General features: G+C 38.4%; 1 pseudogene; it reads right to left on the bottom strand.

Annotated features, from left to right (window-relative positions):
* The window catches only part of LOC116086241, a 71,427-nt pseudogene extending 68,478 nt beyond the window's left edge, over positions 1-2,949 (bottom strand).
* Between the last annotated feature and the right edge of the window lie 17,439 nt (positions 2,950-20,388).

Consider the following 20,388-nt stretch of genomic DNA (forward strand, 5'->3'; position numbering starts at 1 on the left):
GGGGTTAAGAATAACAATGTGTCAGAAAGTGGAGTGGCACACCATTTCATAATGGATGTTTCAAGACAAGCGAAAGGCAACATGCCTTTAAACATGAGCAAAAACAAAGCATGCCTTAAAAGAGGCAAAAAAGTAAAATATTATTTAACATAATCAAAAAGGCAAAACATGTCTTTTAATATAAGCGGAAAACTAGAGCAAAAGTGCTCTCAGGGTGGAGTGCATATCCTCCTTCCTTTAAAATTCAAATAAAAATTTGACAATCTGTCAGTTCTAAAAAGGAATAAAGCCAAAAACTAATTAATACATCATTTTTGTATAAGCAATCATAACTTAAGAGTCTGAGAAGAAATAGTCACATGTGTATAGTAAAATATTAATTTTGAGATCAAAATCATATTTTAAAATTGACCAGATATTATAAGTAATAAAGAACTTAGATATGTCCATATATCAATATAAAAGATAAGGCTAAATTTTGATAATATGCGTAGAAATGGGAAGAAATTATGAAAATAGAACACGTGACTTAGTGTTGGGCAAGATGGCCCAGTAGACCAGAGCAGTGATTGCTCCTCAGAAGGTCTTGAGTTCGGATCTCAGCAACCACATGGTAGCCCACAACCACCCACAGTGATACCAGACGTCCTACTCTGGCGCGTCTGAATATAGTCTCAGTGGATTACACTGGAGCAAGTAGAATTAGCAGAGCCTTCTGATTTTAATCCTAGCAGACACACACGGTTGCTTATGGCCATCTGCACAGTCACAGTGTATTAACATACATAAAATCAAATAAAACATGTGACTTAAATATAAGTTATTAAGTAAGAATAAAACAATTTGTTTATTATAGAGAAATATCAATTTTTGTCTAAAATTCCAAGTAAGTAATAAACCAAATATCTATTAGTAGTTTGTAATAACCAACTTAAATGTTGGTAGAAGAAATAGATGTCTTTTTGTTAATTGAAAGAATGTTTTACAACATTCCCTATAAAATATCTACATGAATATATCATATGTCAGCTGTATAATAAAATATTAAATTTTATTATAGAAATGTGATTGATCACTATAGACAAATGATATAAGCTTCTTCTATATTCTGTAAGGGCTATAAGTCTCACCAGTAACCTTTTAAAGATGTAAATAATGTGATCTGGCTAAGAGTAACTTGAAATAAGCAACAAAGTTAATTATTTATTAACTATAAGAAGCATATGAGGCTTATAAAATTGTCTTATAATGAGCAAAATCAAGGCATTAGCTTTATGTACTGAATAGAGACAGAGAATTTAAATGTAAATTATTTAGCCAAAATTAAAGGCAATATCTTTTAATCTTTAAAATTACTAGGATGTAAAGAGAAAAGCAACTTTAAATATTTAATAACTTTATATGGAACAAGCAAGCCAAGTTCTATGACCTTATTGGCTCTCTATAAGCCTCAAATTTAAAATTACTTTAAACCACACCTGGATAGATCTGTAATAAAGTTATTTTTGTCTTAAAGACAACTTTTGAAGGTAAGGGAGAGGCAAAGGCAGGAAAACTTCTCTAGGCCTGGTCTGTAGACAAAAAAGGAAAGTTTTTTAGGCCTTACTGAGGCCTCTCTGTGATTTTGTATTAACTCAAGAGGAAATATTTTTGAGCATGTTACCTGAATTATACCCAAAAGATTTTAAGGGCAAAATTAGGGAGAAAGTACTAGGTGGTGTTATTTTTTGGTGGGTTAATTAATACCTATGAAATGATTTATTAGCTGGTCTCACCAGTCTCTCTGTCAGCCACTATCTCACCAGGCCTGGAGACCTCTACTTTTACCCTTGCATCTTTGGCTCTTTTGTTGTGTTCTGTCTGTTCTACCTCATTCCCTTTTGAGTCAGAGATGACTATGAGGCCAGAGGTTTTTAGACTAGGAGCATACAAAAATTTCTATTGTCTGGCACAAAGTCCACAATTTAAAATATAGCTATTGTATAAAATTAAGTAATAACTAAATCAAATAGTGATTTAGAATTTTACCACTAGGTATATGGCCTGTAACTTGATTCTAGCTGGAGTCAGGTGGGGTACTTACCTAGTTAATGGAAGTTCATGGCAGAATATCACAAGTTCGAGGACAGCTAGGGCTACACAGAGAAACCCTGTCTTAAGCAGTAAGTCACTGGTCATGACTAGTTGGGCACTCAGTAAAGGAAAATTAAGCTTATTTGTTTACAATGAACATAAAATGTGGACACCTGTTATTAGTTATTAGCTTTAAATCTAGCCTTTAGTAATAGATGAAACAATTAAAGCAGAATTCAATAGTTTAAAAATCAATAATTAAGGAATATATACCTTTAAGACTAGCCAGAAGCCAAATGAGGTCTATTAATAAAAAAATTAGGACTAAGCTTTTAATAATCTATAACAAACAGCTTTAAATTGGAATAATAATGGTCTATCTCTGTCTGTAAGTATTGAATCAAAGGCATGTGCACATATCTCTTAGCTAAAATTTTTGTAAGCCAATGTTCTTTTAATTTAATGTTTCACCTCCATGGAATCGTCTTTGAGGAAAATTAGCTTGTAATTTATATTTACACCACTAGATGGCGCTAAGCAATTGCGAAAGCGCTTGCGCAAACATGGATCTGTGCTCATGCGCACTGCTCTTGGCCTGAGTCAAGCCCTGCGCATGTGCACTGAGAGATTTGGGTCTGGGCAGGCCCAAGTGAGTGCTTCTGCCTGCTCACTCTGCGGCATGCACGTGCACGACAGCCACTCAGTCTCACTGCGGCTGGCCCAGGCAAAGACTCAGTGTGCCCACCGAGGGGTGATGTCCCTAGGCCCACCTGCCATGACTGGCTGTGAATAATCAGTAGAGCCATTGCTGCACTCAGTTCCCTGAGCCTGCTTTCCACCTCGGGAATCGGGAATCGGCATCAGTCCGTCTGCCATCCGGGAAGAGCAGCCTGGCAGAGTCCCCATCTGGTGGGCTAGAGGCGGACCCGCAGGCAGCCGTGTTAGACCAGTAGACTCCAGCACCCATCAGGCCGCCAGGGGTCCGTGCCCCCTGTGCGGACCCCGCAAACCTGATTCCTGTCTGCCAGGGACCCGAAACAATGGAATCTCCCAGCTCTCCCACCGCACTTCAGACGCCATGCACAACTGTGCTCTAACTCGGGAAACCTGGCTACACCGCGCTGCAAGAGTGGCCGAGCTGGGCACGTCAGCGTCCCGCCACCGAACAGGGCAGCCTCGGCCACCACCACTGTGCGCGGCCATGGCCAGGCTGTCAGGAAGCAGCACTCTCCCGGGCCCTGCCCCTCACCCCCCCACACACTCTGCCATGTGGGCAGTGGCAGGGAATGATTCAGCTACTGTAGCCACCCCACCCAGACAGACCAGCTTGACTGGCCAGGATCAACCAGTAGAGCTGCTGTCAGATGCCCACACACTCTGTTTTGAGAGGATGGGGCCTCCGAGGCCATCTTTGCCAGCTACCACGTGTAACTCAAGACAAAAACTCTGCCTTCACACAACATAAAACACACATAAATACACGTAAACAGGACATAGATTTCCTGAAATATCACAGGGAACTAGCCTATGCACGGCTCGTTTCCGTCCCCATGGTTTCCCCGCAGCCCTTTGGCTATGTCCCCGGCAACAACTGCCGTGACCTGGTGTACCCGCTGTATCTTCGCACCCTGGCCAAAAACCCCGCAGCCCTTTGGCTACATCCCTGGCAACACCTACTGTAGCCCAGCAGACCCCACTGTCCATAATTAGTATTTAAATGAGAGCTCTCTGTTCCTTTCTACTTCAATCCAGCCCTGAGTTGGGCGTCCACCTGTTGCTGTCCACCTGCAACGTTAAAACAGTGGGTTACCTGGAATGTGGAGTTAGAAAGAGATAAGAGGAGATAAAAAGAGATAGGAGGAGGTAGGCTAGCCATATCATACATTATCCACATGGGAAGATAAAAAATTAGACAACACGAGCTGTGGCCACTCAGTCATCTTCACTTTAATAATAATCCTTTTTTTCCCCCAACAGGTATAATACCTGAGGCAAAACCACTTCCCCCAAGTACGTCAGCATGCCAGTCCAGTCAGCAACTTCCTTTTTTCTCTGCGGAGGTGGAGCTTCCAAATGTAACTGGAACCAGGTTAGAGGCGTGACAAATAGCAGGAGATGGGCAGAGAGGTGTGGTTATGAGAGGCAGGCCTCAAACCAGGAGGGTAACAGGTAAAACCAAATAACATTGTTCTCTTAAAAGAACGCAGCAATAAAATTACATTCTAACAGTAGATCGTTATCTTCCTCAGCTATCCCCTGTAAGTTACCTATTTTAAAACATTGGACCTAGTACAGAGACTCATAATTAAACATTGTTCAGGGAGTGAAAGTCTTTGGATCACTCAGTTGTAAATGGGATTTCTTCAACAAATGTCTTCTTTCTCTGCTCAGGGATCTATGCAGAAGAAGAGATGTAGGAATTGTAGTAAAAATAGGTGACAAAAAGGAAGCAGAGTCTTCCAAACACACCAGGACTGGTACACAACTGAGTTATAGATACTCAGCAGCATGCATGGGTACTACATAGATGCAATCCAGGTAGAGTCTTAGCACTGAGAGGAGAAATTGGACATTATCTTCCATATTGTGCCAATAATTTATCTTATTGATGGCTCTCCTGTTACTTTTTTTCTGTTTGTGTTCTTGATTTATTTTTTGCTTCACTGACCAATCTCTATACTCTGTTTCAATAATTACATACTTATTTCTCTCTGTAGGAAGGTGAAAGGTGACTTAAAATAGTCATATGTGATTGTGTTCTAGGATATTTTATACTGCAAGTTACACAGGACACTCTGATTCCCATCCAGTGAGAAGGTACAAAGGAAGAACTACTGGTGTTGGAATTAATTTCCTATTACTCTCATAGCCTAATATCCCCCTAATTTATTGCTGGCATACCTTTGCTTCTGCACTTAATGAAAATTTCCTTTTCTGTACACAGTTTTAAAAAGTACTGCTGATTATTGAAGAAGCTAATTCCAAGGACAGGCAGCACTTTCCAAAAAAGTCATCCAAAACCAGTGCTCTTCAATATTATTAACATTATCTCATCAATATAATTATGTTTAGCCATGCCCATATCAGAGTTCCAAACAAAGGTTGCATCTATGCCTTTTGGCAAAGCTTAAATATGCATGTGTGTGAGTGCGGGTGCATGTGTATGTGCATGTGCATGTGCGTATGCATGTGTGTGTGCATAAACAGTGTCCCCGTACTGGACTTTTGGTAATGTGACCAAGCTGGTGATCTTAAGTCAGTGACTCATTTCATTAATTTTCTAAAGGTTCAAAAAATTCTGTTTTGTTGTTGTTGTTTCTTACTATATGCATAGGCATAGGGAATGTTATATAAAGAAGTCCAAGGTTTACAATAATCTCAGAAAGGTATACATGTCTCTAGGGCAAAATATCATTAGAACATGTGGAACAAATACAAAAAATTTTGACTATATTCCACATAATGTGTTTTTTTACCCAAAGCTTTAAATGGAAATTTATTCACACACTGAGCTCAAGAACCATAAGAATACCTATTACCCATCATCACATTACTGATCATCACAAACAGACATTTCTCTCACTTTGTTATTATTACCATATTTGGGGGAGCTCCCAGTCAACAATATCTGTTTGTGTTTGTGTTAGATCAGTGACTACTACCTAGTCATAGTGACTGTGGTTGATAAGGCAGACAGAACATTTGTCACACAGAAATAAGAGTCTACATGGCAGGCCAAACCCAACAAATACCTTACCAGTATCTAATTCATTCTGGTGTCATCATGTTAATTCCAGAGGGTCAACAGCTTCTATAAGACCCAATATGTGATTATACTAGAAATCATAGTATCTTCTACAGAATTTTCCAACTTTTCTAATATTAACTTCACAATTGCAGACTGGAGTTACCTAAGAATAAATTTCCTCTCTTCCACTTACTTATTCTAGGCAATACTTCTCAACTCACATTTTCTAGTCACTTTGGGTGGGGTGTCAAGTGATCATTTTACCTGGGTTGTCTAAGACAATCTGAAAATATAGGTATTTATATTATTATTGTAACAGTATCAGAATTACAGTTACAATGTGACATCAAAAAATTAATTATATGGTTGTGGGTCACCACACTATGAGGAACTGTACTAAGGGGTTACAGCATTAGGAAGTTTTAGATCCTCCATTGTAGCCCTTTACTCTGAACCCTATCTGTGACCAATAATACATCCATTATGGCCCTCAAGGTCTTCTACTTCCTTATTTTTATAATTTCACATTTAATCTCAAATGGATGTCAAATTTCTGGTGAAGAAAATAGGGTGTTAGCATCCAGTAGAAAACTGGCTTCGCTGCTATACATCCCTCATTGCATCATCAACAAAGAACCTACTTCAATCAGACATCCATTTTCTTTTGCTCTTCACAAAACAAAAATTTTTGGTATATGAGCTCGTCCCATACATTTCTCTCACACACAGCTATTCATGTTGGTAATAATGTATCAGCCTATAGTATTAATATGGCCTTTTCATGTCTCCAGCTAAAAGCTCACATCCACAGGTCAAAGGAAATTTCACTGTACGAGTTCACCTCTTTGTCATCCCATTTGAACAACCCACTGAGGACACAGGTCATTTCTTTATTTGGCTGGAGATTATTGTACAGAAGAGCTCGCTGTCTCTGAATAGAAGGTATGAGATGAAGTTTTTTCCTACCTAGGAAACAAAAAGGCCAAGTCATGGAGCTAGAAATTAACCATACTGGGGAATAAATATCTAGAGAGTGTTTGGAGTACAGCTTCAGGATGAAGACATATACAAATAAGCCAACCCTGAATCAGAGCTGTACTTACACAGAACTAGTTGAAATGTTTTCTTATATCTGAGGCACGTAGCCAGGAGAACACTTAGTGAGAATTATACAAGTTGCTGTCATCAAGGAACATCAAGGAACAATGGGAAAATTTATGAAATGCATGTCTCATGCTTATTTAAAATAGTAATTTCCTTTCAAATATCTTTGATCAACACAACAGAAATGATGTTTAAGTTAATTCCATGTATTTCATCTTTCCTTTCTAAATATTGTTTATCTTTTTAAAAGTGATAACAAAACATGACTATTGTTCTTAAACAGGAAATATTGACACTGCAACATAAATAAGCAAGGTCTTGTCAAAACCCTTCCAAAAGCTATGGATGTGTTTCTTTGCTTGTTTATAGTACTACTAATACTTTTGTTATTGATTGTAGAAAAAAATAAATGAAATTTGACTTGTGCTTCCTGGGTATGTTCATAGCCTGCTGCTGACCCTGTGGTCTTTAAACTTTTCTTTACTTTCCTTATAATACTGGAATTTTCCCCAAATAATGCAGTCTGAATCCTACAATTCCCTTATCTGTCAATGAGGGTATTTCTCCCTTAAGTTTTTTAAATTAGTTGATTTATTTACTTACTTTCTTAACAGGTTAACCAAAGCTTCTCCTCCCTCTGCTCCTCCAAGTCCTTCCTCCCAATCTACACTCACCTTATCAACTCCTTATTCTGTTTTCTTCTGAAAAGGGGAGTTATGATAATTTGAATATGCTTGGCCCAAGGAGTAGCACTGTTAGAAGATGTAGTCTTGTTGAAATAGGTTTGGCCTTATTAGAGGAAGTATGTCACTGTGGGGATGGGTTTTGGGACTGGACCATTCTTCAATGTTGACATTGCCTTGGAGACCTAAGATAAGGAAGATGCCAGAGCCACCCGATATCTGTTGAGGAAAGCTGATCACAGCGACTGGGAGCATCCAAGGAAAAAGAATAATCCTAAAGTCAACAACACAGAACAGATTTGGAGATCTAAAAAGTGCCTTGACATCAGATATGGAGATACAGTATTTGGAGCTTGCCAGCTGGCTTTTGGCTATGTTTCAATATTTCCTCACTGTGACATTTTGGAATGGTAATATATATCCTGTGATGTTGGAGGTACATCTGCTTTTTCATTTTGATTTTACAGGGTTCTACAATTAAGTGATTGGATAAATCTCAAAACAGATTTTGATCTTTGGGTTTTAACATTGTTAAGATTGTTATAGACTATGCAGACTTTTTAAGTGGAACTAAAAGTATTTTTCACTACTTTTGAAGTAACTAGCTGTGGCTAGTTACGGACCCTACAGACTCATGTGTTTGAATAATCTTATGGTGGCCAGTGAGTAGAATGTGTTAATGTGGATATGCTTGGCCCAGGGAGTGGCCTAATTATGAGGTGAGGCCTTGGTAAAGTATGGGTAGTCTCAGAGGAAGTGGGTATAGCAACTGGACCAATGCCACTAGACAGAAGACCTGGTAAGTTTGAAGCAGGTTTAAAAATTCTGAAAATTCTCATAGTTAAGAATTGTAGGTGTTAGAACTTTTTCCCAGTCAAGGTATTCCTGTGCTAGCACACATAATGACACTCCATTGAAAGAACCATGCTAACTGGTCACATAGCGTAAAAATAGATTCTTCTTGCTAATGAGGTATCTAGATAGGCCCTGAAGGTTTAGCCAAAGAATTTCCCTTCCCCAGCATCCTTTCCTGCAAACAATATTTAATCTTTTGTTCACTCTGAGCAAGACGTATACATTCACATCCACCATAACAATAAAGCAAATTTGGAACAGTAAGGCTAGACTCCTTCATCATAAAGAGCCACACCTAAATCACCCTTCCACACTTGCAGCACTCACTAGGAGACAAACTAGATTCTACTTCATCACAGGCTCTGCCATCCCCTTCCTTCCTGGAACAGGCCAGCATACCAGCATCTGGGTATACAGGAGATTGAGAAACTCAGCATCCTTCTCAATTTCCACTGTTTCTCAACCAGGGGAAAATGGACTAGAAGTCCCTATCTTGGGTTGTGTTACGCCTTCCCTGATGGACATACTGAGTACTTGAGAAACAGAGTAGACAGACAGACATGCAATGACAGAAATGTGTCATTTTGAGGGAGTACTTTGAGATCATCCTTCTTCTTCTGCCTATCATGAGAGTAAGATGCAGAACTCTTGGCTCCTCCAGAACTATGTCTCCATAGACACTCTCATGCTTTTTGCCTTGATGATAGTAGATATGATCCCTGAAACTGTAAGCCAGCCCCAATTAAATGTTGTCCTTTGTAAGGGTTGCCTTGGTCATGGTGTCTTTTCACAGGAATGAAACCCTAACTACCACAGGATACCTTCCAGGGATATTAATGAGCCTTGCATATCAAGTTACAATTAAGACTAGACACATCCTCTTCTATTGAGGCTAGAGAAGACACCTCATTAGTGCAATATATTACCAAAGGAAGGCAACAGTGCCAGAAACAGCCTCTGTCTCTGTTGTTATGAGTCCCATATGTATATCATGCAACACAATCACAGCATATATGCAGAGGGTCTAGGCTGGTTCAGTCTCTAGAGACTCTATAAATCCAGATTAGTTGATTCTTTATGCTTTCTTTTTGTTTCCTTAAGTCCTAAAATCTCTCCTTTCCTTCTTGCAAAGGATTGCTCAAGCTTTTAATTTTGACTATGGATATATTCATCTGTTTCTATCAGTGGCTGGGTGAAGCATTTCTGATGCTGTTTTGCTAGTCTCCTCTCTACAAATAAAGAACAATGTTAACCATGTCAGAGGTTGTCTCCTTCTCATAGCTAGTGTCTCAAGCTAGACTAGTCATTAACCTTTTCAATTTCTGCTCCATCTCCCCTGTAGGGCTCAGTGCTCACCACCCTGCCTGATGATCACCATGCCACAGGTAGTGAACTGGGCAGCAGTGCTGAGCTGCACACCATGGCAGCGGCACACAGGATATGAAAGGGGTTGGGAGAGAACAACCTATGTCCCACCAGAGTTCCAGTGCTCTGGCCAGGCAGACATGGGTATCTGTCTGCCGCATGCCCTGCCCTGCCAGATGGACATCTGTGTCCCAGTCCTCAGAGAATAGGTGGGGGACAGCTTAGGGGAGTCACAGGTTCTTGCTCCTTGGGAGTTGCAGGCATCTCTGGATACTGTACAGAAGCTGAGAATGAATTGGGGGCCCTGGGGCAGCTCAGTATTCCCTGAAGCTGAAGAAAAAAGGTAAGCAGGGGTAGAGGGTGGTGCCCCATGATTCAGCATGGCAGGCAAAAGAGGGTATGCATGAGTTTTCAGTCTGGTCTCATGGCTGTAAGTGTCTAGTTGAAAGGAGGCAATGTATGGTTTATTGTAGGAGGAAGAGAGAGAAGATATGGAAGCATAGGCTGGCCATGGCCATATGGAGAGAAAGAAAGGAGAAGAAACAGAAGAGAGGAGAAAAAGAGAGAGAAAAAGGGGAAGGGAGAACAAGAGGAGAAGGGGAGAAGAAGGAAAGAGAGGGAGGAGGAGCAAACCACCCCTTTGTGGTGAGGATGGGATATCTGTCTGTGGGAAAGAGCATACCTGGCTGTGGTCAGATGACTGAGGATATGGTCCAGCTAGAATACTGGGGAGCTTGGGGCACTGTCTACATGATAGCACACACCCACATGATAGCACACACCTCTCCTGCAGGGTCTGTTGGGGCCTGTGACTATCACAGGAATCAGGGACCTAGGAGGCATGATCAAACACATTCCATCCCATGCAAGCAGAAATTACCACCCAAAAGGTCTCCTGGGTTACAGACCTCTTACTCGACTGGGACCAGGTTGCCTGAACAGACTACTGCCCCACACTCTCCCACTGCATAGGCAGTATTAATTATATGTCAAAGTTTCTATGGTTTGGTTAGTACCCTAACCACCAATAATCATCTTTACTGGTTATAGGAGATGCATGTGTCAGCCTCCATAACCTTTATTGCTAGGAGTATTAGATATAGTCACTCTAGTAGAGTCCTAGGAGTTTTCATTGTCCTAAGTTTCTAGATCATCTAGTAGATAACCTCGCTCCACACCACAAACATTTAATTACCTCTCCCCTTACACTCTGCTTTTGTCTCATCTGAATCTAATCCATCCTGTTCCCATGTTCATTCTTTTCCAGCCCCATCCTTACCAACCAACAATATCTATTCTACTTTTCATTCTCAATGAGCTTCACATGTTCCCCCTTCAGCCCTCCTTGTTACTGAATTTCTATGGGACTGTGGATTACAGGAGGGTTATCATATACTCTAACGAGGGCCTGTGTACCAGAGGCTTTCCATGGAGATCTTTGGCCTGGCCTGGTGTGAGAGTTCCAGCAAAGGGAATCGAGCACAGGCAGGAAGGGGAATTCATATCCATTTCTGCTGTGCCTTCCATGTTACTTGGTTACTCTGTGCCACCCTGCACTGAGTTGGGTTGGGCTGGGCTGATGAGAGGCCGACTAGCCAGTGAGGAGTGTGGTGGAGGTTCAGGAGAGCAGACCTCTTCCCAAGTGTTACAGCTCTTAGAACAAAAGGCTCAGATGACAGAGTAGTTCTCATACTCCTTTAATTTCCTACATAGGATTTATATAGTTTTGGAGGTGATTCAGGGTTCAACAGCAGGTACTTCTCACTTGTTTGGACTGAGAGCTTGAAGAAATCTCATTTGCATGTGGGAAGGCTTGGTGCTGCTTTTACATGACAGATATCACACACTTCTCCTGGGAGTCGAGGGCTGTAACTGCAACAGGAGCAGGGACTCAGGAGTCATGGTTGAACACTTTCTGCCCCATGCAGGCGAAAATTATCATCCACTGGATCTCTGGGTTCCAGACCTTTGCTTGACTGGGAACACATTGTTTGCACAGCCCACTGCCCCACACTCTATGGCTTATATCCACCTATAAGTTAGTACATACTATATGTGTCTTTTTGGATCTGGATTTACATCACCTACCAAGATCCATCCAATTTATGATGTGATTGTGTAAGAAACTTTATTGTATAAGAAACATAGGCTCTATGCATATATGTAATAACCTTGTAGCAAGATCTACACGAGGGACTCCTAACAGCAAGTGCAGAGGCTGTCTCTGACTCTATTACCTCACTTTGGGAAATGTCCACCTACTGAAGTGTCTTCTCTAGCCTCAATAGATGATATCCTGAGTATGACAGCAAACTGATAAGAAATACCCAGGCAATTCTCCATTATGTAAATCTACCACATTTTTTACCTGTTTTTTAGTTAAGGAACATCTAGAGTGATCCCAGTTTCTGGTTACTGTGAATAAAGCTGCTATGAATACTGTTGAGTAAGTTTCCTCGTGGTATGGTGGAATACACTTTGGGTATGTACTCAAGAGTGAAATTGTTGATTCATGAGGTAGATTATTTACCAATTCTCTGAGAAACCACCAAATTGATTGCCAAAGTGGCAGTACAATTTGCATTCCCACCATCAATGGAAGAGTATACATCTTGTTCCACGCCCTTGCCTACATGAGCTAATCCTTAACTTTTTGATCTTAGCAATTCTGATGGTTCCATGACAGCATGTCAAATCTATTTGATTTGCACTTCCCTTATGGTTAACATTATTGGACATTTCTTTAAGTGCCTATTGGCCATTAGACATTTCTCTGTTAAGAATTGCCTGTTTAGTTTTCTACCCAATTTTAATTGGCTTGTTTGGATTATTATCACCTAGTTTCTTGATTTCTTTATATATTTTGATATCAGCCCTCTGTCACAGGTGGAGTTGGTGAAGATATTTTACCAATTTTATAGGCTTTCATTTTGTCCTTTTGAAACATACTTTGCCTTACACAAGTTTTCAGTTTCATGTGGTGCCATTTATTTTTTCGCTTGAGCTTTTGATATTTTTTTCAGAAAGTTATTTCTTGTGTGAGTGCATTCACTGATACTTCAAATTTTTCTTCTATCAGGATTTCTATATCTGTATTTTTGTTGAAGTTTATGATCCACTTCATCTTGAGTTTTGTGCAATGTAATAGATATTGATCAATTTCACATCCCATTCTTCTACATCTCAAAATCCAGTTAGAGCAGTATTATTTTTTGAAGATGTTTCTTTTTTAAAAATTTCTTTAATTCCAGCTTCATTGTCAAAAATCTAGTATTCACAGGTGTGGACTTACTTGTGGAAATTCTATTTGATTCCATTGATCACTCTATTTTTATGACAATATCATGTGTGTTGTTGTTGTTGTTGTTGTTTTATAGTACTGCATAAAATACAGGATGGTGATACCTCTGAAAGGCCTTTGTTATACAGGATAGTTTTAGATGACCTGGGTTGTTTGTTTGTTTGTTTGTTTTGTTTTGTTTTTCCATAGGAATTTGAAATACTGTTCTTTCAAGATATGTAAAAAATTGTCTTGCAAGTTGGGAATTCTGCTGAATCTGAGAACTACTTTTAATAAGACAGCTATGTTAAGGCTGCTATTCCATGAAAATGGAAGACTTTTCCATCTTCTGATATCATCTTCAGTTTCTTTCTTCAGAGGCTTGAAGTTATTGACATACTTTCATTTTATTGGTAAGATATACACCAAAATAATTTATATTATTTCTGGCTATTGTCAAGTATGTTGTTTCCACACCTTCTTTCTCAGCACATTTGTCATTTCTATATAAGAGGACTACTGTTTTGTTTTGTTTGGTTTTTTATTTTATTTTTGAGTAGATTCTGCATAATACCACTTTTCAGACAGAGCTTTTCAGGTAGAAGTTCCCTGCCAAAATTTTTTGGGTCACATATATTCTGTCATTTCATCTGTGAATAACCATACTTTGAAGTCTTCCTTTCTAATTTGTATCCACTTGATCTCCTTTAGTTGTCCAATTTCTTTAGCTAAAGCTAAAAATCCTTTATTAAATAGATATATAGGTAGTGGACAGATATTACTTGTCCCTGATCTTGACTATTAGCTTACTGTATATAGTTTTTATGTTTTGAAGTATGTGCCTTGTATCCCTGATCACTGTAAGACTGTTATCATAACGTGATACTGGAGATTTTTCAAAGGATAGTTCAGCATCTAATGAAATGGATAGTCAAGTGTTTTATTGTTGTTTTGCTTCTTTCTTTCAGTGTTTGTATATATTATGGCTTACATTGCCAGATTTTGATTTGCTGAACTGTCCTGCATCTCTGAGATGAATCTTACTTGATCATGGTTGGTAATCCCTTTTAGTGATTTCTTACATTTGGTTTCTGAGTATTTTCTTAGAATTTTTTCATGAATATTTAGGGGAAAATTGGTCATAAATCCTCTTTTTTGTTGAGTCTTTCTGTAGTATAAATATTAGTGTGACTGTGTTCTCATAAAATGACTTCAGACATGATAATTCTATTTCTATTTGGGAAAATAATTTGAGTTTCAGTATAAGGTCTTCTTTGAAAGTCTGGTAAAACTCTGCAATAAAACCATCTCTATTAGGCTTTTCTTTTATCTTTTTGTTGGCAGGAACAGAGGGCAACTTTTAAATGATGGTTACTTTTATTTCCTTAGGGGTAATACATTTACTTACATTGTTTATCTGATCTTGATAGTTTGATTTAACTTTGGTAAGTGATATATATCAAGATAATTATCTACTTTGTAAGATTTTTCCAATTTTATGTTATATGGTTTTGAAGTAAGAACTAAGGTTGCTTTGGATTTTCTTCATGTCTGTTATGGCACAGTTTTCCATTTCTGATTGTTAATTTGAATATTCTCTCTGTCTTTCCATTAGTTCTATAAGATTTTGTTTACTTTGTTGATGTTCTCAAAGAACCAACTTTTTACTCCATTGATTCTCTGCACTGTTCTCTTTGTTTCTATTTTATTGATTTCATTCCTGATTTTGATTAGTTCCTGCCATCTACTCTTAGTGACTTGTTTATTTCGTTGTGTTCTAGAGCTTTAAGGTGTGCTGTTATGTCTCTATTATGAGATATCACTAATGTCTTTATGAATGCATTTAGTGCTATGAACTTTCCTGGTAGTGCTAGTCTCATTGTGTCCCATAAACTTAGGTATATTGTGCATTCATTTTTCTCATATTTAAAGGAGTCTTTAATTTTTCTTATATTTTCTCATTAATTTTGTGGTTGATCACTATAGAGTTCTTTAGTTTTTATAAATTTGATGACTTTTTCATATTTTTATTGTTGTTGAAGCACAGCATTAATCTATGGTGGTATGATGAGATACAGGGAATTATTTCAGTATTCTCATGTCTATTCAGACTTGCTTTGTGACTGAGTATATGATCAATTTTGGAGAAAGGTTTGTTGGATGCTGAGAAGTCTATCCTTTATGTTCAGGTAAAATGTTCTATAGCTACCTCTTAGGTCCATTTGAGTCTTAATGTTTGTATTTTCATTATTTCTCTGTTTAGTTTCTGTTTATATGACATTTTCTTTTATAAGAGTATGGAGTTATAGTCTTTCATTATTGTTTGTGGTTCAATTGTCATTTAATCTTTACTAATGTTTCTTTTACAAATGTAGTTGCCTTTGAGTTGCAGAATAGCTATTCAGAATTGAGATGTCATTTGGGTTGTTTTTTTTCTTTAATGGGTGTGAAGTGTTCTTCCCCATCCCTTGTGAGCAATTTTGAGGGAAATTCTATTTCATTTGATATTAGAATCGCTACACAATCTTGCTTCTTGTAGAAATTTGCTTGGAAAGTCTTTCCATTCATTTACTCTAAGGAAATATCTATTTTGATCTTGAAGTGTATTCCTTATACACAGCAAAATAATTGATAGTTTTCATGTACATTCTGCTAACCTGTGACTTTTTATGGGAGAAAACAGTACATTGATATTGAGAGATATTAATGACAAATGATTTTTACTTCCTATTGTGGGGTGAGAGAGGACGGAAAAATAAAAAGTGAGGGAGGGAAAGAGAGAGAGACAGAGAGAGAGAGAAAGAGAGAGAGAGAGAGAGAGAGAGAGAGAGAGAGAGAGAGAGAGAGAGAGAGAGAGAGAGAGAGAGAGAGAGAGAGAGCTTTGCTTCTTTTAATCATGCTGGTATTATATTATATCTTTCTTGAGTTTTCTTGGGTGTAGTTAATCTTCCTTGGTTGTAGTTTTCCTTCTAGCATCTTCTATAGTGCTGAATTTGGGAATAGGTATTGTTTAAAATTTGGGTTTGTCACAGAATATCTTGATTTTCACATCTATGGTAACTGAAAAATTTGGCAAGGTATATTAGTCTGGGCTGACATTTGTGTTGTCTTCAAGTTTGTCTGACATCTGCCCAGCCCTTTTGGAATTCTAGAGTCTCTCCTAATAAGTTAGGTCTAATTCTAATAAGTTTGCCTTTATATGTTAATTTTCATTTTTCCATGCAAATTTTAATAGACTTTCTTTGTCTATATATTTAGTACTTGGATTATCATGTGGTAGGGGAGACTTTTTCTGATCCATTTTCTTTTGTGTTTTATAAGCCTCTTGTATGTTTATAGGAATCTCTTTCCTTAGGTATGGTTCTATTATTTTGTGGAAAATATTTTCGGGGCCCTTGAGCTTGGAATATTCTACTTCTTGTATTTCTTTGGTTCTTAGGTTTGGTCTTTTCATAGTGGCCCAAATTTTCTGTACACTTTATGTCCAGAACTTTTCATGTTTACCATTTTATTTGTCAGACATATTAGTTTGTCCCATAAATTATTCTACACCTGAGATTGTGTGTTCCATCACTTGACTTTTATTGGTAATTTGTCTTGTTCACTTTCCTAGATTTTCCATTTTGCCAGTCTTGAAGAATTTTATTCATTCCTTTTACCTCTTTGAATTTTTCTGTACTTTAAAGGAGTTTATTAATTTCCCCTTTAAAGTCCTCTATAAAAATTTCCTAAGATTGTATTTAAAGTAATTTTCTAATGCTTCTACTGTTTTAAAATATCCAGTGTTTGCTGTAGCATGATAGACTCCTGTGTTGCCATATTACCTTGGTTATTGATGTTAATGTTCATATGCTGTCATTTAGTCATCTCAGTTTGGGATTAGTAATGCTTTTGGTGTTGATATTTTAGTTTTTTTTTATAAGATGGGTATTATTTTGTTTTTCAAATATTTTCCCACTTGATTTCTGTTTTCTGTCTAGTCTTCTGGCCATAAACAAGGTCCTGGTAAGCAGTGAATCTCCAGATGAAATACAATATCTCTGTTGGGGTTTTATAACCTACATGATCTCTGGAGTTTGGGGTGCCTACTTTGCCTATGGAATCCTGAGAACCTCCAGGAAAGTAGATGTATTCTGCCAAACGTGTGGTTCAGAATATGGAGCCAAGAAGATTGTATGCAATTTTCAGCTGTTGGGTGTGCATTACAGGGATTTACTGACCATATTTAATGGCTCTTCATACATTTTCTTATACATTGATTTTCCCATGGAACAGATGAAACTACAAAGTGGCTTTTTAGAAACTGCATTCTCAGGATAGGTGGCTACATCTCTAAAATACACCTTGAACTGAACATCTTCTTATCATAATTAATGACCTCTCATGTTGATGTGTACCTAGAAAGCCCATTATCATGTATGGTTCTCTTGGGACAAGTATGTCCACGGCTTTCCTTAATCTTGTCCTTTCTGGAGCAATTTTTTAAATTAATTGATTAATCATGTTACCCATCCTTAAGCTTGTGATTAAAATTAATTTAGCTTTAATTAAAATATATAGATAGAGATGGAGCTAGAGTTAGAGATGAGATAGATGAATGGATAGACAGATGGATAGATAGATAGATAGATAGATGGATAGATAGATAGATAGATAGATAGATTGATAGATAGATAGACACAACATTGTCAGAAGGCAAGTGTGAGTAGTCAGTTGTCCCTTTCTATCATATCAGTTCTAGGGACCGAACTCAGGTCACCACTCTTTACAACAACAGGTAACTTTACCTGCTAATTGTTCTCACCAGATTTTAAACTCGTATACTTAGTCTTGAAAATTTTATAAATTGTAAGATACAGAACAGTTTTCAAACTAAATATATAATGCAAATATTTATATATTTATTCATATTACTTCCAATTAGCAGCACCCCCTCAACTCTCAACACTTTTTCACACAGATCCTCCATCTATTACCTCAGGGCCTCCTTTGAGAAGAGAGATAACCCCCTAGGTATCAAGTACTACAATATCAAGTCACTGCAGGACTGGATACTTCCTGTCCTACTGACACAAAATAGACAGCCCTGTTAGGGAATAAGATACACTGAAAGACAACAGAGTCAGAGACATCCCTCCCTCCAGTTGGAGAATACACATGAAGACCAAGCTGCACATCCACTACTAATGTGCATGGTCTCTAGGTTCATTCCATGCTTGCTCTTGGTTTGGTTGTTCAGTCTCTGGGAGCTTGGATGTGTCCAGGTTAGTTGGCTCTGATGGCATTTCTGTGGAGTCCATTTCCTATTCATCTTCCTTTATTCTTTTTCCAACTCAACTACAAATGTCAGAAGCCATCTAGGAAAGGCTGTGGCAAGTAAGTGAGTTTTATAGAGATGGTCCAGTGTTTGGCATAGCTGCAATGGGCACACTCTGGGATATAGGTTCTCAAAAAACTTCATCTAAGGATTGCTTCTTGCTGCTGATAAGGTTTCCTGCCATTATTACGTATGTTGATGATTCCTGGGCATCAGCCCACCCTTTTCAGACAAATTTTCTGCAGAACAATTTGCAGATGTATTCTCATGTATAGATAAATTTATAATTTCAAAATTCCCAATAGTGATTTTATAGAACTCCTAAATTTATACAAGAAGTCTCAAATCACCTATAAAATAAAAGGTGCAAATAGAGCTAAGTAAACTTTAATGTGTCAAGGTCAAATTGCAATAGGAAAAGTAAACTATCTTGGAACAAGTTGACAATCTAGGAAAACATTCTTTCTAGGTTAGGAATGAGGCCACTATCTTGTAACTAAAGGTCATAAGCTTGGAATTAGCAAGTTAATATAAGTGTAAGGACAGAAAATAAATGATACACCAGTTTTTAATACAAAACTTGAAAATAGTAAGACAAAATTTAGATTGTCATTTGACAAAACTGTGCTACCTTAACATAAAATTTTTGCTTGAAACTTATAATGAACTTATAAGCTACAGGACAAATAATGATTGTTTAGACAGGTATTAGTCATTTTTTTTTCTTTATTTACATGTAAATTTCTCCATTCCCAGTTTCCCCTCCAAAAAACAAAGAAACAAACAAAAACAACCAAAACAAACCCCTGTTGCCTCCCACTTCCCCATGCCTGCCACCCCACCCTCTCCCACTTTCTGGCCCTGGCATTCCCCTACAATGGGGCACAGAACTTTCACAGGGCTGAGCTCCTCTCCTACTATTGATGATTGAATTTGCAATCCTCTACTATACACATGCTACCTGAACAATCAGACCCTTTCATGTGCAGTCTTTGGTTGGTGGTTGGGACCCTGGGAGCACTGAGGGTACTACTTAGTTCATATTGTTGTTTGTCCTAAGGGGCTGCAAACCCCTCAGCTCCATTGGTACTTTCTCCAACTCCTTCACTGGGGACCCTGTACTCAGTTCGATGCATGGCTGTGAGCCTCTACATCTGCGTTAGTCAGGTGCTGTAAGAGCCTCTGAGGAGATAGCTATATTTAGGCTGGCTTACCCTTCCTTCAGTCCCTGCTCCATAGTTAATCTCTACAACTCCTTCAATGGGTATTTGGTTCCCCCTTTTAAGAAGGAATGAAATGTCCACCTTTTGGTCTTCCTTCTTCTTGAGTTCCTTGTGGAATGTGGGTTGTTCTTTCTGTATTCCAAACTTCTGGGCTAATAACCACTTATCAGAGAGTGCATACCGTGTTTGTTCTTTTGTGATTGGGTTACCTCACTCAGGATGATATTCTCCAGATCCATCCATTTCCCTAAGAATTTCATAAGTTTATTGTTTTTAATAGTTGAGTAGTGTGGACTCCCTCCCAAAGCCCGGACAGTAACGCAGCGCTGTGGAAGCGGCTACATTCAGAAGCTCCACCTCCATTGAGTAAGAAGGAAGTTACTGATTGGACTGTTATACCGACGTAGTTTGGGGGAAGGGTTTGCCCCAAGTATTTTACCTGTTGCAGGAACAAAGGAATTAGCATTAAAAATTCAAGATGACTGAGTGACCAGACCTCATGTTGTCTAATGTTTTACTTTTCCCACGTGGATACGGTACAGTATGGCTAGCCTACCTCTTCTTATCTTCTTCAATCTCTCCTTATCTATTTCTTATCTTACTCCTATTATCAGAAGAACTCATTATTCTTTTCATGTTGGCTCTGGATGCCAAGAGATGGCGCCCAACGTAGGGCTAAGAATTAGGGGTAAGAGCGAAGCGTTTTGCCCCTGGGTTGAAGATAAGATGGGCTAATTTTC

Source organism: Mastomys coucha, unplaced genomic scaffold, assembly GCF_008632895.1.
Source record: "Mastomys coucha isolate ucsf_1 unplaced genomic scaffold, UCSF_Mcou_1 pScaffold12, whole genome shotgun sequence".
Classification (NCBI taxonomy): domain Eukaryota; kingdom Metazoa; phylum Chordata; class Mammalia; order Rodentia; family Muridae; genus Mastomys; species Mastomys coucha.